Raw genomic sequence first — 23,690 nt, 5'->3', positions numbered from 1 at the left:
CTATATGAATTTCAGACACAGAGGGATTTTGGCCTGATGAACTTGAAGACATAACACACAGTTTTGGTGAAACGGTGTTGCAGTTGACAGCTGATTGAAGTCCACAAATGAATACAATATACTTAGTAATACAGACCTGAATTCAGTCAAAATAATGCATTTTCTGCTCTGAATGACAGAGAGTTTGCAGATTTTTCCTCCTTTGAAAGACACTACTCCACGTAGACATAAAAGGTCAGGCCAAATTTCTTAGTGCTGCTTAGGAAGAAGGCTGATTTTATATGACAGTAATAGATTAAGCTCAAGTGTTTACTTTTCAATCAATTCATATTGATTCAGAAAACACAGCTATTTAATTGCACATTCAGTCTTCCTGGCCATTTGTAGCAGCTACTTGTTATGCTATGTGTATCGCCCTAAAGGGCTAAGTTTTTAAAGCAGCATGCTCAAATCCTGTTAAGAGTAACGGGGACTGATTGTTGATGTGTAACCTCCCATGCACCTGCTTTTGAGAAGAATTTTACCTGAAACAGGTAGGTCTGCAATGTTACATCTCTGGCTAAATAGCAAAGGTTTCTAGAGCAGAAAGGTTTGAAGCTGTGGTGCTGACACACACTGGTGCAGCCTGAGCTCCTTGAGTGCCTGCTTCCTGCTGCATAACTCAGTGACTGAACAGCCATGCACGGCTTTAGCAGAAGCCAGTTCAGTGTGAATGGGACCTTTGTGGACCATTTTGTTCTGTCTTTCTCTAGAGAAAATGCCAGCATGGTTGAGGTGTAGAAACTTGCTGTGCCATTGTAATAGGATATATATTTAAATTAGAGCTCTGTGAGTGAAAGGATACTCATGTTGGCATCATTTTCTGTAATCCAGTGGAAAATCTGCAAACTCTGCCTGAATGGCTGGGCCTGAAGGGCTTAGAGGCGGGATGCAGGCTGAAAAAGAACACGGTGTATTTAATGTGGATATTTTGTTTCTACTACACGACTAGCAGTAAAGCATTACAAAAAAATCTCATTATATTTCCTTCCATTCTAACATATGTCCACAGCTGTGATTTCAGACAGATGTTGTTTCCAAAATTTGGATTTAAAAAACATTTCTTGAAGGACACCTGTCTCAGTGCTGATGGTTTTTGTTTGCTTGATTACTATTTTGGTTTGTCAGGTTTGGTTTTTTGTTTGCTTGTTGGTTTTGCTTAATTTATTATATATTAAAAGGTAGATTTACAGTTACAGTTTAGTTCTTGAAAAACTGCTTGGCTTTTCTTTGGATTCAGCATCTAAATCTGAATATTTCATTAATTTTTTTCTCCATTTTTTTTCTTTGCTAAAATGCTTTTCTTAAATAAAAAAAAATAAAGGAGGAAAAAAGTAAATGTCTGGAATGTAATTGAAGTCAGACACACTCAGAGGTTTCACAAATTTTTGCAAACTGGTGGAATTAGGCTTTTTGGTTTTTTTGTTTGTTTGTTTGTTCTGTTTTAAGGAAAGGGGAATCAAAGGAAGAAGGAATGAGAGCTGGAAATTTGCTACTTGTTGAACAGGTGAGTTATGCATGTCTATGAGTATACTTCTATCCTTCTAAACCAGCCTTATCTCCCAAACCAGACTTCCAGTGCAGAAATCCCACTTGGTCCCAGCTGGACCATCGTGTCTGCAGTGTTATACCTTCATGATTTGGATTTTGACAATGCCCATGTCTGTCAACAACTTGAAATGGGTCTAAGGACAGCCTCAGTGGAAAGGAATGTCTAATGTTCCAGTACTGTGAGTGATGTCCATGGCAAATGCTTCACATGAATGCTGTAAAGCAAAGAAAAAACAAAGAAAAAAATAAGCAGAAAAAATGAGACATGAGAGATTTCCAGCCAACTTTGACCTAACTGTTATAATAGCCTAACTGCAAGTAAGTGTGGCTGTAAATAAGCTTGCTTAAGATTATATTAAAATATTTTCTGGATGTCCAGGTAAAACAACAGTGTGATCAAGTCTTTACACCTCTTTACCAGTTGATTTTTAAAGTATATATTGGGAAGAGGAAGTGAAAATTATGAAAACCATTTTAATTTTTTTTTTACTGTTGCATTTGATTATATATATAATGTCCTTGTGGGATAACCTTGTGGTAAATTAATTTAGAGCAATTCATTATTTACTACGTCCATAAAGTGTGGTGGTTAATTTCTACATTGGCTATGTGCTATTCCCTGTACTGCATGCATTTTGCAGAGCAGACAACTGATATTCTATGATGTAAAGGTAAAAATGGACACAGAATCTGTTTTTCAGTTTTTTTCCTAAAACATTTTACTCCTGTGCAAAGAGTAAGTTGAAAGAAAAGCTCTGCACAAAACAATTGTCTGCCTCTCTTGTTTCTGCTTTTAAAATCCCCTAAGTCCTTTGCTGACTGCTGGAGTAGTGTAGCATTTGGAAACTTTGGCCCTTGGTGCCTACTATCTCAAATCTTACTTGTGCAGGTAACCAATTGGAAAAATATGCCTGTTTAAACATATGTAGATGTTGTTAGGTCATTTGAACTTCATGCTTAGGTGATTTTATATGACTAAGGGCTCATTTCATTTTTGCCTCCTTTAATTAAATCACAAAAAGACAAAACTGAAGGGGGGGAAGGAGAGGTACATAAGACTAATTAAGCTTGCAAATATAAGATATTTAATCTGATCTGTTAACTGAAATTATACATACTGTTCTCAGTGTTACTGATATGACCATATTTGAACATGCTTCTATTACTTTGCAATAATCCACTTAGTAAATAACTTACGTTGGCTTGAAACAAGGTAAAACGCAGGATGAAGAATTGGTAAAGAATGGTAAAGCTCATACAGTGAAATTCCTGGTTCCAGTTTTGTATTAAAATTCAAGAAGAATAAAATCAGAAGTACAAGAAAAATTAATTTATGGCCTTTCAGACCTTCATCACCTTGGCCCCTCTGTCTCCTCAGTGGTATAAATCTCTTCTTCTGTCCTGGGAGTTATATCAAAGACAAAATTTTCTGAGTAGTGGATTTGGAGCAGTAACACACACCGATGCAAGAACAGAAAAAATGCTTAAACTGCATTATCTTCAGATCCAAAAGTCTTCAGGTTTGCTCTCCATGCTATAAAATGTATATTATGTTTGAATATTGTTCAGTATCTATTCAGACAAAACACACACGTCTGTTTTTAAACTCTTATGCAGGGAATAGAGAGAAAATTATTAATAAAAATGCATAATTAAGGAAAAAAATTATGTTTCAAAAATGTAATATTTAAAGGTTTGTTGATTTTGGTTTTAATGAGTCTTTTACTTATCAATGTTTCTACTTAAGGCTCTATATATACACAGGTGTGCTCTTTTGCCACAACTACTTTTTAATGGAGTAATTGCTGATTGCATCTTGCTGATTTTAGGTTATTAAAAAATCCATGATGATTTGTTTTTCTTTCTGTTGAGTTATGAAGTAGGTCAATCTGAAGCTAGAATTTTTTTAAAGCTGAAATATGTCCAAGCATACATACTACAGCTCAGAGAGTCCTTTTGCACTCTGAACCTTTCCACTGCCTTTTTTTGTTTAGTAAAATTTTGTCATATTTAATGAAAATATACTGATGAAATAGTGATATACCGATTGTATTGAGGGAAAGAGAAGCTGAAAACTTATGTGGAAGGTGTCCCTGTACAGGTGATTTGTTGGAATCACAGAAATATCACCATCATAGAAAGAATAAATCTATAAATATGACAGTACAGAGTGGGTAACAGAAATTTCAGGGAGTGTTTTTCTGTTAGATGTCTCTTGAATAACTAAATAGAAGATTTAGGTCAGTAGTACACACTAGTAGACTGAAAGGATGAATTTATAGCATTAAATCTTAAAAAAGCAGCAGCATCTTCCTTCTCATTGAAGATTTTTTGGGGGAAAACCTTGCTTTAAAATACAATTTAAAATTACTTATAGAATCTCTGTATTTATACACATACACAAGTATTTTCTCTGTATATAATTATTACAGTTCTTCTGAAAGTAGGAGCTACTTTACTCCTGATTAAATTGGCTTAGAATAATTAATTAAAAATCTTTACTGTGTTTGAGTATTTCTTCTGAAGGTTTTCTGCATGATCACTTTTCAGAAGCCTTTGTTTAATAAGAAGTGAAATTCCTGGAAAACTAGAAGAGATTAGTTGAAAATTACTTCATATTGTTACTGATCTTTTTGAAAGCATAAAAGTTGGACATAATATTTTTGACTTAAACAAAAAAATCCCTCTAGTAGAAAAAAAAATTCTTAAGAGAAAATTTGAGAAAAATATACTGAGTGAGTCTTGGGCTTTCGTTTACTAGTTTGCTTTAATCTATGTAAACTTCAGAAATTCTCACTTGAAAATCACTGCCATTGTGTTGTGAAAACTTTATAGTATTAGTTTTCTGCAGCATAAATGATGTTCTCTCCTTACTAACTTATATCAGCCTAGTTCATACTTTATAGAACAGAACCAGCTCTTGCACTGTTAAATGTTACTGACAAGACTCGCAATGGTGGTGTAGGCACTACTTTACAAACGGGAATATATTTTCCTAACAAATGTTTCTGAGGATTTCCATACAGGACTCTCTATCTGACAATTTATATAGCAAATATTTTGCAGAATTCATAATAATGTCTGTGCTTCACATTGTTTGAAAAAAATGTGTGAGAAGGGCATGACTGCAGACTAGAAAGGTCATTCTGTTTAAGATGTCTTCTCTGTGGCTCTGGAGATATGCTCTTGGTTCTGGAAAGATTGTGTTTAGCAGGAAAAAATCAAAACATGTTATTGTACAAAGAAACAGAAGTTACTTTTTCCCCCTGCATTTAGATGGAGGAAATATATGTATTTATTTTTGTAAATAGGTGATTCCTGAAATCCTTTTTCCTTTCTTTGAATTTCATTTAAATTTTTGTTTCATTTACTTTACTTGTACAGTAGGCAGCAGTGCCTAGCAAGTGTAATTATTGTGTATTTCTGGTTTACTTAAAATTTTGATTCAATCAGAATCCCTAAATCTGACAACCTATAATCAAACAAAGGGAGTACTCTAGTAGGTGGGGATTAACAGAAGGGAATTAAACTGTCATTTTGCAACAGCTTAGACCAATATGAAAGCCCATTTATGAGTCTCTCAGTAAATATCCCTTTTGTTTTGTCTAATTGCTAGTTTGAATGTATCAGACTCATCAATGGGATTAGGGTTAATAGATGTTTGGTCACGCATAACATGCAGAGGAGGAATCTGATACACACACGCACAAAAATTGCACTTAATGAGCTTAGCAAATGTTTGCCATATTTTTAATGAACCCTGGGGCTGTCATTTAGAAATGCTTAGCAACTGCTTTTCCATCCTTGAAAATAGAACAACTGAAGGACATTAACACTATGTACACCATAAATAACGTGAGCTATTTAAAGATACCAACTGGGAGGTGGGAATGATGACATTTTCTGTGCAGGAGCCAGTGATACTTAACACTTCATGTGTGTGTTAGATCTCTCACATCCCAGACGGGCTTCTCTAGCTTCCTACAGAGAATGGGTGTGAGTGTTTGAAGGAGATCAAATAACCCCATGAGGAGTTTTTTGTTGTTGTTTTTTAGTTTGTGGTTTGTTTATTTTTTCCCCTTAAGTTAAACCTCTTTATGATACAGCTTTGAAAATCATTCTCCCCTGAAAATTTTGTTCCACCCTTCTCATCTTGTTGCCAAATACTTGCAGGGAAGATTTTTTAAAAAGCATATAATTTGCATCATCTGCTTCTGAGTTTATAATTTCTGTCTTTGCTATTAAGTAGAATGCTTGCTTAAACAAGTGATGTGGCAAAAAATGGGCATACTCTGGGGGACTGATTGCACAGTAGATTTAATGATCCATTCATTAACCTCTGGGACCCACGCCTAAAACCAGTGCAGGCTGATTAATGGGGAATTATTTGAGCAAACCATGTGTCTTGTGGAGTAATTATTTTGACTGGACATTACAGAATCAGGTTTTCCTTAGGGAAGGACTTGACTAGATGTAATAGTGCAAAAAGTGTCATTCATATGAATTATGTCTAGAAGAAATGAGTCCTTTGAAGACTTCAGTTGCCATAGAGGCAGTGGATCTAAGATCCTTTGTCTGCCCAGAGAAATCTCCTGAAACATCAGCTCTTAAGGCCTTGGATAGGGACAAGAAACTGAAAGCTGAACTGGCCTTTAAATGCTTGTTGCTGCTAGCAGTCAAAGCAGACCCTGCTGTGTGAAGTGGGTAATGCTTTTAAAAATTTGAATAGCTGAGAAAAAGCTGTATTATTAGTTTACAGGTGTTACCAGACAAGGCTGTGACTACTGAAAACTTGGGTTTCAGTAGTGCAGTTTTAGTTAATATAGTAAGGAAGGGTTGCATACAACTTCTGTTATACTAAAGTGAATGCTTCAGCGTAAAAACAGAGAGGGTTTGAAAGGGAGGAAAAACAGGAGAGGCCTTCAAACATCTTTCATCCAATCATGTAAATGTGTTGAAATGGTGTTGAAATTCAGTAATTATTCCTTTAATTTGCTTGACTGGTGTTGCCTACATGAGAAAGAGGGACTAAGCTCCTTTTTCTTCATTCTGCTTTTAGATCATACCTTAACTTGAAACTAGAGGGGAAAGTATGATAACTACTCTTATCTTAACTTTGATTTTCCAGGACATGTATTTCAAAATTTTAGAAACAATCCTTTTGGCTTTTCATTTATAGAATATTTTATTCAGAAAACTAAATAACTCTGAAGTTCTGCACTGGTGTGCAGAGATGTTTTACTCTACTGTGACATGAGTTCAAACTCACAATTTCCTGGAAATGTTTTTATATAATAGTGATGGTATGCCTCATACAGAATCTTTGGCCTTATGTCTGTCTCCTCTCAAATGTCTGTGAGGAGGCCCTCACCATACAAAGTAAACTACCTCTGTGCTGTTCCATACATGTTTATGTAAAGTAGTTAATTGAGCTGCGCAGGGGCTGCTTGAAAGCAGAATAAACTCTTGAAACTGCTATGAAGCAGTGTGCACATTCACAGCGGCACAAACTATTAATAGGGGATTTCAGACTGCAGCTTGTATCATCCATATCACTGGTAATGTAGTTTACATGTTTTACTACCTTATTTCTATTGTGTTTTATTTCTCTTGGACTGATTTATCTTAATTTTTCAGACTGATATTTTCATATATGAATTTTATAACTATATAGGAAATCCTTCACATTTTTTTAATTTTTTAGGGTGATTATTGGTTTATCATGCTTTAGAAAATAATTTAACACTAAGCTTTGGCAAGATAAAATTTTATGCCAAATATGATATACATTTTCAACATAGTTTAAAAAAGGTTTTCCAGTTCCTTCAGGAAGGAAAAGCTTTTCAGTTTACACAACTGTGAGGAATAAAAATCCAGTTTGACAGCAAACTGAAATTCATCACTGTTTGAATTGCTCTGAATAAGAGATATTAAAAACTGAATGAATATCAGAAAACTAAAAAAGGCCCTGTTGATAGAAGAGGCATGTTCAGGAAGGATTGGACTGACTGTGTGGCACAAAGGAGGAGGCAGATATTAAGCTGATTGGAGAATGTCTATATACATGAGCAACATAAATCTCCCACCCAGACATCAGGACTGTGAGGGAGTAGATAATGTGGGTGTGTCAAAGACAGTGAGAAGAAGCCTGGGGGAGAGCAGGAATGTTTCTTTCAAAACTTGTGATTTCCGTAGATCATTCATCTGGATGCAAAATCATACAAAACCTATTTTCTGACTTGACTGTTTGTGATGATGAAGAGTAGTAGTACAATATGCTGCTTTTTTGAGATAAAGTCCATGCAGGGGAAGTGGCTGGCTTCCTACCTGGACCCTCATGCTGTTGTAGCCTCTACAGAAGTCACAATGGGAGGCAGGGATGGAAATCAGAAAATTTTGTACCAAAGAAAAAATATATTTATTTTGTTATACTTTCCCCATCCATCCATCCATCCATCCATCCATCCATCCATCCATCCATCCATCCATCCAAGGTTTTTGGATTTTTCCCGACAGCCTTATGCAAAACTGAGGAAAGCACTGCAGGTCTTCAGACCTGAGCCAGTTCTTTACATGAACAGGGACTAAGAGGTAGTTTCTTCAACAAAGAAAATAAAAAGAGTGAATACTTATTATGCTGGAAAATTCACTATGATTTGACTTCTGGCACCTGCACTTCATGTCCTTAAGACTTTGGGAAAAGTGTAGGAGCAGGTACTACCCCTGCATATGCACATGTTCAACTGTTTGTGCATATTGAGAATAAAACCTCAAGAAAACTCCCCAAGTTCATCTGTGGAGACTCTCTTACCTGACAGTCTTATGTAAATCAGTAAGATTGATGCTGTTGTATTGGTCAGCATGTAAAATAACCTGTCATCAGTACAGAACGTGATGTGCAGAATATCAGTGTAACTTGAAATTCATAGCATTTTAACACCTGTTTCCATAGCTACAGTGTAATCTAGACATCTGAGAAGCCAGCCTGCCTTTGCCAGTCCTGTCATTTCAAGGGAAATAAATTAAGGAAGCTGATCACAAGCCTGGATTATACAGCTTCTTTAAAGTATAGCAACCAGACCTGAAAACTAACCAGAAATGAACATCATTGGGACAGAATGGATAAAACCCATTTGTAACCTTTGTAGGAAAACTTGAATGTAGCCTCCTCCATTTCCTTTTTTAACTTCTCTCAAGCTATATTTTATGTTATACCTGGCAGTTATATTTGCAGGACCATATTTCTTGATTTTTGAGAAGCTGTACCATATTCTTAAATGAAGCTTTGAAAAAATAAACAGATGGAAAAATGGGAGTGAGCAGGCGTAGGAAAGAGATACAGTTAAGTGAATGCTAAAGGGCAAAGCTTCAGTGCCAGACAGTTATTTGCATATGCACAATATGTTTCTGTCTAGAGGCATATTTTCTCAAAGTCTGTGTGTGTATTTCTATGAGTCTATATTTATCTGTATTACTGGCAACATATGTATGGCTATGAATAGAGTTGGGGTGTTTGCTGAATGATTTATGATGCTGCTTATTTTTTTTTTCTTTAAATACACACTGATTTTGAGAAATGATCTTCTGTAGATAGGTAAATTGGAAAAAAATTACAGGCATCATTTCTTAAATACAAAGCACTGGAATCCACAGAACATCCTGTTATATACATATTTGTGCTTAGAGGGCAAATATATAATGGGTACGCATGCATGTTTTCTAGGCCAGTTAATTTGTAAAATGTTTAATGAGGAGATGAAAACTGCCCTGGTATTTGCAGGACTGAGGAACATGGCTACATTCTGCAAAAGGTGATTCTCTGTTGGCCACATTTGACTGACAAAAGGGATTAGAGTTTTTTTTTAGAAGAGAGTTTTGTGCCTGATAATTTGTGACACCCCAAGAGAGTGGGAAGAGAAAGCTGCATAAAGTTTCATAGGTGCTGTCTACACTAGGTTACTGTCCTGGTATAGCACTACAAAGGGTCTAAGCAGGTAAATATTTCCATGATCCTAGAAGATTGGCTGTATTACTGTTGTGTTTGGCAAATGGCTATACCATGTCTACAGTAGAGAGTGGAAATGCAGTCCTGATTATTATGTAATTTATCACCAAGTAATTTATAAGGCTACTTATATTGCTTATGTCAGTAGGTAATGAAATAAACAAGAAAATTTTTGTGACTTTAAGTAAACAGAGCCTTGTATCTATTATTTTAAAGACAACATATTTGTTTTGCTTAACATCTATAAATAGGTCACTCTCCTTGTATTGGCTAATGCAAATACACAGAATGGCACTGTAGTGCCATATTTGACTTTTTCCTTTTGTATAACACCTTACTGGTTACCCATGTCCTAATGAATTAAAATAATATCATTTCAGCTGGAATATATCTTAAATACTTGAAAGACACAGCCAGACAAAATAAATGTTTCTGTTCTTGGGCATAGTGGGATTTTTATCTTATTATTTTTCTTAGAGGTGGATATAAGAAGGTATGATACATTGACTTTGACCTGTCAGGCTGAAGCTGTTACAGAAAGCCAAATCAGTCATCCATAAGCCAGAGTCTCTCAGTGCAAACCTTGACCCAATAAGCTGAAATGTCTTAGTAAGAACTGTTATGGACTTTTGGAAAAATAATGAAATGGATTCTTTGCAGTGCCTATATAATTAATTATTCAGCAGTTTGAAAGGCCTCTGGAGATACCGCTCAAAAGTAAGTAAAATGTTTTTATACACCTTATTTTTGTGGTTCTAAAGATGTGTGATTTCTTTTTATGTTTCCTGGAAAGTTTTCAGGCAAAATAACATCTCTGAAATTTTGTTTGTTTGGTAGCTGTTCATAATTCGTAACAGGAAGCAATAACAATTTATAAAAGACAATATTTAGAATATTCTTTGTCTTTTTTCTCTTCAAAAAACACATAAAATTGCTAAATATATATTTGAAGTTTAGGGGGCGTGAGGCCAGCAACCCCATTTGTTTCATAGTTTAATGCTCAATTAATCTTACTGCAATCTTAGTTCAAGCAGTAGATACTATAGATTGCTAAATTGAAATCCTGTGATGACCCTATGTCTTGGTTGAAAGAAAATAATGGCAACAGGTTAGTAGTCACAATGTCTCTGTGTAATTGTGGAAACAAATCTCTTTTAAAGCCAGACAATAGTCCAGTACTTGGAATGACATTATTTCTCAGTAATAAACTAAGGAATGGGACACCCACGATAGTCAAAGTCCTGACATTGTTAAAAAAGAAAACTGTTGGGTATACTGGTATCTCCATCCAAATATTGCATCTGTTCTTAACTTTTCCCCTGAAATATATACTCGTGAATTAATGAACTCATGGGAAGAAGGAGTTGTATTTAGAAACCAGTTTTATGGCAAGGCAATAGCGTAAAAGAACACATGTAAAATATTTTAAATCACTCTGATTAATAAATAAAAGTTCTGGAAGATTGGAAAATCTTAGTTAAATAATTATTAAAATAATGGAGAAAAGGAATATTACGTGGGATCTAATGCTCCAGATACTGTCAGCAGCTAAGAATGTACATATGTATCAAAAAAGATCAGACAAATTGATAGAGTATAAGTCCAAGACAGGCATTAAACACAGGACCTGTCAAAGTCTCAACTGTTGTCACCAGAAACCTTGAAGATATTGTTTTATTTGCTTTATTTTTCCCTCTGTGACAGTTCCTGCTTGACAACTGATGGGATGCTAGGCTAGGTGGAGCTTTGATCCAAGAGCTCTTATCTAGAAACTCTGACCCTGTAATTTTTTATGTCTACCTTCTTTGGTTTAGATTTGCATTGCCAAAGAAAGAATAACCTGGGTATGAATGCACAGAAAAGTGTGGAAAAAATTGAGAAAAAAAATTCTTTTTTATGTACTTAAGAAAGAGGACAACAGAGATTTACTGCATATTCAGATCCTAATGTATCATTATTATTTAAAATTTATTAGACTCACCAGTTCACTTGAAACCATTTTGTTGTAATTGTTGTGCAAGACTGAATGGACAGGACATTTAATTCTTCCCTAAAGAGAACACATTTTTAAATGCATGGATTATTGCATTGCTTTGAATTATGAGCACATCTCAAATTTTGTGTTAATGGTCTAGGTAATTACATACTAAAGAATGTTGTAACCATTTCACGCCGAAAGAGAATTTTGAAAAGTAAAAGACAAGGCAAAACCAAATGAATAAACAGAATATTTTTCATTTAAGACCTAATTTGTAGAATCAAATAAGTGTTTAGCTTGTAAAAGACACTTAAGATTCAGTTGGAAACCCAATACTGCCAAGTCCACCACTAAACCATGTCCTTAAGCACCAAGCCTCCTCCCTTCTTTTAAATAGTACTAGGGATGTGTCCCTGGGCTGACTGTTCCAGTGCTTGACAACCCTTTCTCAGAGAAGAGATTTTTCCTGACATCAAATCTAAATCTTCTCTGGGACACCTAGATGCTGTTTCCTGTTGATCAGTTGATAAGGACAGCAGAACAGAACAGCAGAAGAAAACACCTTGAGAGAAGTAGAAAAGGGCTGGAACCTAGGCAAGCAAAATACCAGCTCAGCTCTGCAAGGCTGACAAAGCAGGAGTCATGCAAAAAACCAGTGTTGTGCTTACTCAGGAGCTGAGGTCAAGGAATGACCACCTAAGATATTACAGCAGTGGATGCTGAAGACCAATAAAGAAGACCCCCTAAAAGACCACGTAAGGACTTCCATTCAGAGGTGCAACTATGCAAAATAAAGGAATACATATATGTACCCTTATTCTGTTATTTTGATCTCCAAAATAAAATAAATATTTTTCCTTTTTCTGGAATAATATCAAGTAAGCAGGGATAGTTAATGAATATATAATCAGTGTGTATGATAAAGCTCTGTTCACTTGATGCTTGGTGTACTCAGAGGAAGGATCCTCTGAGCTACCAGTGAACTGCAATAAAGAATGCCTGCTATCTAATACTCAAAACTCTATTAGAAAATTTCTATTCAACCAATTTTGATATCACTATCACTTATTATTTGGGAGAAGAGACCATTCCCCACATAGCTACAACAAGGTCCTTGCTATCTGTCCATTCAGGTAAATGCAAGAGTGATAAATCTCCCCTGAGTGTCCTTTTCTCTAGACTAAAAAACCCCAGTGTCCTCAGCCTCTCCTCACAGGATTTATTCTGGAGACATTTTTGCCAACTCCACTGCCCTTTCCAGACATGATCCAGCACCTCAATGTCTTTCTTGTTGTGAAGGGCCCAGAACTGAACACAGGATTCAAGGTGAGGCCTCACTAGGGCCAAGTACAAGGGGATGATCCCTTCCCTGGTCCCGCTGGCCTGTTTCCGATAACTGGGGTGCTCTTGGCCTTCTTGGCCACCTAGGCCCATGCTGGCTCCTGTTCAGCTGCTTTTAACCATCTCCCCCAGGTCCTGTTCCCCCAGGCAGCTTTCCAACACTCTGCCCCAAGCCTGTATCAGGGAATGGGGCTGTTGTGACCCAAGGGCAGGACCCAGCACTTCACCATGAACCTCACGCAGCTGGGCTTGAGCCATTGGTCCAGCCTGTTCAGACTGCTGTCTAGAGCCTTTCTAATCTCCAAGAGATCAGCACGATCACCCAGCTTAGAGAGACACTAAGCATGCAGTTGTGATTTGCTCATCTAGGCCATTAAACAGAACTGGCTCTGACATAGAGCCTTGGGGAGGCCACTAGGGACTGGCCACCAGGTGGGTAAAACTCCATCCATCAGCACTCTCTGGGCCTGACCATCCAGCCAGTCTTTAACACAGCAAACAGTGCACCTGTCCACACTATGAGCAGACAGTTTGTCCAGGAGAATTTTGTGGGCAATTGTTTCAAAGCCTTTACCAAAATCCAGGCAGACAAGATCCACAGCCTTTTCCCTCATCCAGTGGATCACCTTGTCGCAGATGGAGATCAGGTCAAGCAAGACCTGCCTTTCACTAAAACATGCTGCTGGATGTGATCCCCTGGTTGTTCTGTATGTGATGCATGAGTAGTAAAATACATTAAATCTCTAAAAGATAATTGTGACCATTAAAGCACATGCATAGATCTAGAAATTGAAAAAAATTATGAATTATCTTTTTTTTGGGCAATAATGGGAATAAGAATATTTACAGAATAAACTGATGGTCACTGCTGTCAGAAGATTTATATCACAGTCTTCCTCAAATATCATAGCTGAGTATGTAAGAGCATTATAACATTTTTTGGAAACCTTCCTAGTTTAATCAAATCATAGCTTGATCTCATGATATTCAACCATGAAAGCTAACAGAAATAATGTATTGAAAAGTAAAAAAATTAAAAACAACTTGGGCATTTCATTAAAATATTTTATTCCTTTATCTTGAGGTCTGTTAATAAGTTGTTACAGATGGGGAAGGAAACATAGATACCCCTTAAAGTTAGGATGTTTAACTGCTTATTTTTAAATAGGTATAAGTTTGGGAAAACATATGAGAAAATCTACAAACTTCAGCTTTCACAATGAGTAGAAGGCAGATAACTTTTTAAAGATATGTCTAGGTCTGGAAAGATGAAACTTCATAGGTACTTCTTTCAGCCTGTAAATACTTAGCACAATTAATCTAAATTCTTTGGTCCATAGGAACTTTTCCAGTTCAGAAATGCCCTCTTCTCAATCCTTCAATATGTTTCCAACATGAAAGCTTTCTCAGAAACTTTTTACTTGTTACTAGTGGAGGGTGGTTGTAATCTTAAAAATAAGGCAGAATTTCCCATATATTACACAATATTATTTAAATGAAATTAAAAGATGTCCTGAATGTCTTGTTTTCTCCTCTGAAGCGCATCCTGAACAGACTGCCACAGTCATATTTTCTGGAAAAATCCCTTTGCCTAGGATTCTTCTCCTGGGAAGCTGAGAAATCTCAGAGAAAAAGAAAAACAATAATTATCTTATTTGCTTCTCCTGTGTTTTGCTGCTTTGAATGTGTTTGGACATTGTTTACCAACAGGTGGTTGCTTCATTGGTTTCATGTGAATTGTTTTGACTTATTGACCAATCAGGGTCAAGCTGTGTCGAGACTCTGGAAGAAGTCATGAGTTTTCATTAGTACCTTGTTAGTCTTCTGTAAGTATCTTTTCTGTATTCTTTAGTATAGCTTAGTTTAGTATTCTTTAATATAATATAGTATCATAAAATAATAAATTAGCCTTCTAAGAACATGGAGGCAGATTCATCAATCCTTTCTGCCGTGGGGCACCCCACAAATACAATAATAGACTCTACATTATAGCTTCGATATTTGATCATGGATATGTTAAAATATAAGATTACAGTATCTTAGTTCTTTTGTTTATGATTTTCTTTCTTACCTTCCCATTTTGTACACCATATTCAGCTTTTTATTTGACTAAATGTTTCTTGCAGATAATCTGAAAAGGCAGAAGTTGTAGATACTGTAAATAATTGGGACAGACTTTGATTTCTCTTAACGGTTTTAGATAAACAAGTCACAGACAATCTCATTTGCAGCGCCATTTCAAGTTGAATGACAGCAGGTTGCATGTTAACAGTTCAGATACTTGCCCATCCTTGGGCAGTTTTCCATCAGCTTTAAAGATGGACAAAGAAACATTACAAAAGCAAATTTAAGCCAAAGGGCAGATTGTCTAGAAGTCCACTGTGACCAGAGACACTTCACACCTCCCACCTCAGACTTGCCTGCAGTGAGGATATTGCTGGATTTAGCTTAGCAGAGATGACTGCTGTTCCACAAAATATTCCACAGGAAGAACCTAGAAACATTACCTTTTTTCCCAGTGCAGCTGAGAACCAGCCAGCCTGGGCTGGGCACAGTTGACAAAGGGAGAAGACAGAGATTTTACTACTTACATCTATTGCCAGCCATTCTGTAATGCAACCTTTGGCCATGTTCAGGTCCTTTACTCTACCCTGGTACCAGAACTTACTGGACTGCTCCAAAATTCTCCTGCTCCCTTTATCTTTGACTAAAGAATCTGACTTGTTTAAATTTTATATTTTCTTAATTTTTGGAAGTTTGATTTTTGTATCTCTGTGTCTTGTTGACTCTATGAATAACAGGAAGGAGGAGGGGAGAAGAAATAACTTCCAAGGACATGAGGTTCTGTAAAGTTCTCTCATAGCCTCATACATCAAGTTCAATCTGTTTAAATGAATGGCATGGCAATAAAGCCTGCAGCTGGGCCTTGTTCAGTAATCCAATTGCTCAGAATCAAAATGTGCCAGAGGCAGCATTCAATGTTGGGTTTTAAAATCAAAGAGCTCTCCCCGCACTACTGTCCAGGCACAAGGGAGGGTGCTGGGCTGGCCCTGCAAGAGTACCAAAGGCTTTTGATACCCCAGTCTAGTATTTGTCACAGGGAGCAGCTGCTGGTGGGATTCAGCATAACTGAATTCCTTACATTGTGTTACATTCCTCTGTAACACAAAAATCTGGGCAGAAGTAGCTTTAGAAAGAGAAGCGTAGGGTTGAGAACTACTTCAACTGGCTTGTGTGATGGTAGAATTTCTAAGTATTTCTAAAGATTTCTGAGTTCTTTACTTTTTTCTGACATCAAGGTCAGCTGGTACTTTGAGATGCGGAAACTGAATGAACCCATCTATTTCTCCCACCTTCCTCTTGAAAGCCCAATGGTTTGTAGAGATAACTAAACCTCAAAGCAAATCTGACCTAGTGCTTTTTGACAAGACTATGTCAAGTTCAGCAGTCAGACCTGTGAAAAAATTCATTGCAGTACTATAAGAGCAGACTTAAGGTCTCCAAGAGTAAATCTAATCTCACGTGGCTTTCTCTAGCATGACGAGTCATCTCAGGTTGCCTGGTGCTGGTATGTCTGTCTGAAAAATTTAACAGCTCTTTCTACTTGTTAAGGAAGGAAAATGTGATGATAACTTTCCAGTTCATTTGGCAGCACTTTCCCCTGAGTTCTCCTTGAATTAGTTACACTTGCACATCAGAATTGATTTGGAAACTGGGCCTAAAAGAGTACAAATACCTGAGTGAACATGTGCTTTCGGAGCTTGCAGTTCAGTAGAAAGTGCATTTCCAGGAATCTGTTGAAGAACAAGTAGATATTAAACACATATATGGTGGATCTACAGAATGAAAAGTCACAATTAAAAGTTTCAAATAAATAAATCAAAACATTAAAAGTAGTTAAATAAGCATGAAGTTCACTCATCATGCTGTGAAGCTGAGATTATTTTGCACACATTTTTATTAAGAATCATTGCCGGGGGGGGGGGGGGGGGCAGTTTGGAATCCTAAACTGACTAGCAAGTTAAATCTCAGCCAGTATTTTAGTCAATCCAGTATATTGACTGAAATAGGTGAAGTATATGTGTCTGTGGGACTCACACAAACATTCTGCACATGATATCTTCTCCAAAGAAAGTGAAAAATTCCTTCAGACTCTTAGAACAACTCTGTTTTTCCACTTTCCATCTCTGATCCTACTTTCTTTGACATTTTGTCTTTTACCGTGCAAAACAACAGTCTAGAATCAAATCAAACATAGTGGATTAAGAAAGACATCTTCAGCTTACAATATATTAACTAATTTCATGCCAACCTAACATATAGAAAATGTTTTTAGGAAGCAATTAAAGAACTCCTCTTTGCAGAGATGGGCACATATCTTTTCTCCATACACAGACTTATCAATGACAGAACAGAGACAGATAGAAGTCCATAGAAGGGTATAATTTTTCTCAAGTCACTCACAAAAATGTAATATGGTATCTGAAATGGAAGTTCTGTTCAGGCCTGAAAATGCAGAATTATTTATCTCTTGACAAAAGGGTCCTCATTGCTTATTTCCACCTCTGTGTGGTCTACTCAGAAAGGGAAGGACCTCAGAGTTTTGTCTCCATTTCATGACATAGTGTTCTGTTTTGAAAGCAAAACCAGTGAGAGACTCCAAGTCAGAAATACAATTTATTAGGAAAAGGGAAAAAGCCCAAAATACATGCAATAATACAAAAGAAAAACCACTGACAGTGTCAGAATACAATCTGACACCCCACTAGTTAGGGTGGTGGTAGCAGTCCAGATGAAATGGTCTTGTTGAAGTGGTGATCCTTTAGAAAAGATCTGGTAGCTCTTGTTCTCTGGAAACCAGAGGTAAGGGCAGCTTGCCCTGTCCCAAATCCCAGATTTTATCCAGGTGGGGATGCTGAGCTTCTCCCCCCTGGGTAGAGGATCTCACATTGGGCTGATATCATTCTGAATCATGCAGGTGGGTCCTTGATTACCCATTAAGCAGAAATGGTTCCTGTAGGGAGTTATCTCTGAGTCATGTGGCAAGGCATTGATGGGCCCATTGACAGGAGGAAACGATGCCCCTCCTGGTTTAAACAGCTCTTGAGGATGGGAATAGAATACATCTTTATATTGTAACCTAGGACACATAGGAAGACTTCTTTCCTTCTGCACCTCTTTTTATTCTTTGAAATTTATAGCTTCATGTATCAGCTTCAGAGTTGTTCTAATTGATTCAAAATCAGTTAAGTGAATGTACATTGTCTGAATTTAGACTTCTCCCCAGTTTTTAAGTTTGTCTTAGCAGCCTCTGAGCCCTATGGTTTCATAACTAAGTGGTATTTTATCACACTTGCTTCACTTTTTCAGAGATCAAATTTTAGTCTAGAAATGTGAAACAAGAGAGAGATTTGCATTTTCTATCTTCTCATGTATTTTCCTATATACTACCATATCTTACTATATTTTGAATTCCTCAGTAAAGAATTAGTGAATGCATCAAAGTAGATTATTAGAGGTTAAGTCAAAAGTCATTAGAATAAATTATATTTACTGAGAATAATTTATTATTAAAGAAGAGTTTTTAGCCTTGTCTTTAAGCTTGGACTATGTTCTTCATATATTCATTGCTGCAGATTTTCATACAGTTTAGTGAATTTTGTGAAAACAATTAGAACACACAGTTCTTCTTCCAAGATAAATTCTGTTGAGGCAACATGAATATTTCTCTTATAAATAGTTCATAATAAAATCAAAACAACTATGGAGACAATGTAATTCTTAAGCATCAGTTACAGGTGATCTTTGAGCTGGTGTAAATTAGAAGGGTTTTATTACATCTATGTAGTCAATATGAAAAATATTTTCAGTTTTTCTAGCATTAATTGCTCCACTGAAACATTTACTTTTTTTCTAAATGATTGCTGCTAATTGTCTTCCTCTACAAGGAAGTACATCACATGAATGATCTGGCTTTGGAATTAAGAAGAGACACACAAGTATAAAAACACTTAATGATGAAAGATGGATTCACGGGAAATAGCTGCAGCATTTATTCACACAACGTAAACTAATAAATATGCACAGGTAAATAAATTAATTTACTTCCTTCCACCCCTAGAGTGTAGATCCACTTTCTCGACTGAACAAAGAGTTGATGGATGATAACACTAATTTAACAGTAGCTGTTAAGAATCTTCAAAGTACAATGGACCTGGAAGGCAGATGGTCTTGCTGAATTTGCCTGGTGGTTCTTGGAAATCTAGTGAATCTGGCTGGGTATATGTGGAAATATGACATTGTTAACAGAACCTCCAAATCAAGTTACTCTTTACAATCCCTGGTGGGCTGTTGGTGGGTTGTGGGTTGCCGTGCATGAATATTGAAGGCCCTTCAACTGGATTATGGAAAATTATGGAAGGATTGTTAAGGAAGGATCTTTGTGAAAATTTATGAGACAGAATCTATTCTATTCTGGCTTATTTTTAAAAGAAATCTCAAGACTATGATTGCAGGAAAAGCATTTGTAAGTATTGTGCTGAAATTATTTGGTTTACCCAATGTTTCAATAAAAAGCCTCATAAAGTTGTGAGAGATGGGAAAATCTTGGTAAGCAGGCTCTCATACATTGTTCATTATATAATTCATATGTATTTATGATATAATGTTATTTATCTATTTAAACAGTGGTAAAATGTCAAACAAGGAAGAAGGCCTTTAAGCATGATGCTGTTTCAAGCTGATCTAAGGCTTAATTAAAGTTGTTTTGTTTTGGTTTTTTTTTTCCTCTCTGTCTATTGTGAACACTCATCAGTGGTCTTTCAGAGGCTCTCACACTTGAAAGATTATGCAGTTTAATTTAATAAGCATTTAAAAATACATGTCTGCCTCTTACCTATAATATCACAACCTAGATCCATGCATTTAGCAGAAATTTTTTCTTAATCACATAAAAACAACACCCATGCTGTCCTTCTACTCCTTAGGAACTGACTGTTCCTTATACATGACAATCACAATTGAGCACTTCATGGTAGTCCCAATTAGCTACTTCTGCTTGGCTTTTCAAATCAGAGCACTTGATTATAAGTTTGGATGTGGCCATGAGGTCATGGCAAAAAAGAATAAGATACAGCAAGCATAAGCTGCACTGAATGTTATCACCCCTGTATATTTTGTTCTGTAAAAAATTGCATTCTGCAATTTCAACTAATTCAGTTCTACTGCTTTCTCTCTAAATGAAAATCTACGTTCCATGTAGTATAGGTCACACGTAACTGCTTCCACACAGCAGGTCTGCATAATCACTGCTATTCCACCTTTTTTCTTACTAAGACAGCTCTTAAAATTATTCAGACCACCTCAACTAGGAAAAAAAGGATCAGGAAACTTTACCCTTTTGCAGCTAATCTGTCTTTTCCTCATGCACAGCAAGTTGCCCAGGTATTTAGTGGTAGCTACAAAGGTGAGAAAGTAATATGTACCAAATTTCTATGATGAACAGCAAATAAGGGCCAGCATATTCACTTCTCAGGCAGTATTCTCAAAATACATTTCAACTTCAGTGACTGATCAATACTGAACACTTGCTTTCTCCTTGTCGAATAAGGAAGCATCAAATTTGAGAAGGTTAGAAGCAAAGCTGGTTTTGTTTTCTATTTTTCAGATATGATTTTCTTTTAATCAAAACCGAAAATGGGATCACAAGAATGTGCCTCTGACTGTACAGACTGTACTACTCTGCTAAGTCCATGCTATTTATTTGGCATACCTGCATAGTTTAAGCAAAGACACAGTGACTCAATTACTTACAGAGCCATTTGGACTTCTTTCCACTGAAAATATGTTCTCATGCTTACCAAATGAAATTGGATATATAGCAGTGAAGTTTTCTTCTTTAAACTTGCTATTATAGCAACTCAGAAATTGTCCTGAATGCTTCTGGTTCTTTATGCCTTGCTGAATATGATGTGTAATTACTTAAGTCTGAGAAGCCTCCAGAAATCTCACCTTCTTTATAATTATTTTGTGGAAGAGGTGCACTGGAAAATGTTTTTTTTCTAAAATTTTTTAATTGTTGTTATTTGGCAAAAATATTTGGGGACAAACTATAGCTGAAGCAGAATTAGCTTAAGTATTAATTTAATACAATCTATTACCTATTTTTGCGGGGTTTTTTGGTTGTTGTTTTTTGTTGTTGTTGCTGTTTTGTTTTTCTTTTTAAAGTCCTGGAAGAAGTAGATCTTTTTTCCAAAACTCTATTTTTTCCAACTCTATTTTTCCAAATAGCGTTTCACCTGCCAAAGGAAATTAAGGCACTAACTTTTTCTTGCTGCAAAACCATTCTGAAATTCTCTAGAGGAAACAAGATACTTTTCCTTTCCTGGACTCACTGAAAAAGGGCATCTCTTACAAAGAAAGAATCAAATCCCCAGAAAACTATTTTCCATGAGATTTCCTTTGTTATTTTCTTCTCCACCTTTTGTGATTTTTTAAATTATTAAATAAATCCATGGCTTCTTCCTCAAGAAATCCCAAAGAAGTTTGTAGATTAATTCCTTTCAAACTTTTCTTTCTAGTTACATGACTAAATAGGTGACTTCATATAGAAAAACACTTTAAATGATGTTATACCCGACTTTATAGTGCAAAACACTTTTGCTCCTTACACTCATACGATTACACTTATTTTTATTTTCTTTTTATTTTATGTCAAAGATCAAAGCAGAATCAATTAAAGACCAGTTTCAAGGGATAACTATTTTATTTGTCTCTTCCTGACACATTTTACTGAATTTTGATTGATAATGAAAAATAATCTTTGCTTTAAGGACATAAAGAATTAAAGATATGTGCTAACGTGACACACACACTCATGGTAAATTCACACTCACATGTGAACCTTCCTGTACACATCTTAGCATATACATGTTGATAGATTTAAATTTCTTAAATCGTGAGTTAATGAGCAGAATATGCAACTGTTATCTGAAATTTGTAAATTTCCCTGCAAAAAATTTATGATCAAAAAAATTAATGATCAATGGAAGTGATGAAATTTGTATCTGTCCTTTGTAGTTAAATCCAGATTTTCCATTTGAGCCCATATATACAAATATAATGTAAAATATCTCATTTACATATGCTTTAATGCCTTCATAATTTATGAATGATTGAGTTACAAAGGTCATTTGGAATGATTGAGTTACAAAGGTCATTTGGAAAAAGTTGGCATAAATTATTTATCAAAATTCAGCCTAGTGTATTCTGTTTATGAATCATAATTTTCAAGAACTGCTTATTTCATATTACATGTCTTTGAATATTACATCTGCTTTGAAATAAAGCAGAATAATTATCAAAGTAACAGTATATGTCCACTGACCTTACATGGAGAAGTAAGAGAGCCAGGACATTTTGTGCTCTTTTGATTATTCTTTAAACGCATCAGGGTGATAGAAACTGGAGAGGAGATGACTTTTGGAGATAATAGTTGAGTAAAATAGCAATGAAGCTATGAGGCAAATATTTTTTAAAAATGGTGTTTGGTTGGCCGTTGCTGTAATCAGATGCTGACACAGCAATTACATACTTGCAAATGCACCAGTCAAAATTAGCATTAGCTCTGGATAGCCATCATGTAATAAAAAGAAAGAAGTCCTTACAATCAGTCTTAAAGCATGCAAGAGGGTAAAGTGAAATGTGCAAATATTTCAGTTTCACGTTTTGAAAAAGGATGGGTCTGCAAGTGATGCTAAAGATTATGTTACTAATTCAGGGCAGTGAAATTATATCAATTTATGTCATATTTCCTAGAGAGGCTTGCTTACATTAGTTTTTGTATATTTTAATGTAAAATTTTAAAAGGTGAATTAATTACTAATACCATAAATAAGAATCATACTTTCTTAAAGGTAATACTAATTTGAGGCAAACTTTCCCATTAATTAATGTTCTCCCATTTTATTCCATAGCTCTTGCATGTATAATTATCCAATTAGGAAAGTGTGAAACAAATTTCTGTAGTGTTGTAAATTATTGAATACTCCTCCAATAAATGCAATTAAAAGAATGTTGCTCAAAAAAAAAATCTCATTTTTTGTAGCATGTATTTCAGCATAATGTAAATTTTGAGTAAAAGAATTATCTATGAATACGTCAGCCACTCCTCATACAAATTCCCCTCAAAATAAAAGGGATTTATTAGACAAAAATTGAGGAGAATTAAAGCTTTATAGAGCCATACATATTCACACCATCCTGTTTCCAGCCAGGAGGGGCATGTCAAGGACCTAGAGGCTATTCTATACCCCATCACATCTTTCCTGGGGTGGGGGTAAGAGAGTCTTTTCAGCAGGAGTGCTTTCCTCTGGTTGAGTAAGTGTGGTGGAGGTACTGGGGCCTTGGGGTGGGAGAGGGGAAGAGTGAGGGGCAGTGTGGTTTAGAGAGTCTCAGAGAAGCAATAAATATGGGGGTACCATTCCTAAATCATGACATACACACGTGATTAAGACCTTGACTTGCCTGCACGAATCAATTCTCAGTTCTTCTCTGTGCATGTAGTCTATTTTTAAGGCTTGGTTGATGTTTAAGTGCAGTGATAGCCTCTTGTATATAGAATAAATTCTTGTCAGGAGTAGTCTTTCCTGGAGCGTATACAGAATGCCCTCGTTCTCAAGAAGGAAAATATAAAGATAAAATATTTCTAAGAATTCTAACATTCCATACTTTCAAAAAGAACATTTGAATCATGACACTTCACTGAATTAACACATA

General features: G+C 35.9%; 1 long non-coding RNA gene across 2 annotated transcripts in view; it reads left to right on the top strand.

Annotated features, from left to right (window-relative positions):
- Nucleotides 1-426: 426 nt before the first annotated feature.
- LOC143692197 (uncharacterized) overlaps nucleotides 427-23,690 on the top strand; it is a 248,540-nt gene continuing 225,276 nt past the window's right edge. For both annotated transcript variants that reach the window (XR_013180061.1, XR_013180062.1), the window contains exons 1-2: nucleotides 427-533; nucleotides 1,489-1,546. This is a non-coding gene — a long non-coding RNA (uncharacterized LOC143692197). The remainder of the gene's footprint in view (nucleotides 534-1,488; nucleotides 1,547-23,690) is intronic.

Source organism: Agelaius phoeniceus, chromosome Z, assembly GCF_051311805.1.
Source record: "Agelaius phoeniceus isolate bAgePho1 chromosome Z, bAgePho1.hap1, whole genome shotgun sequence".
Taxonomy (NCBI): Eukaryota; Metazoa; Chordata; class Aves; order Passeriformes; family Icteridae; genus Agelaius; species Agelaius phoeniceus.
The sequence above is the reverse complement of the archived record's forward strand: the minus strand, read 5'-3'. Positions and strand labels throughout refer to the sequence as shown.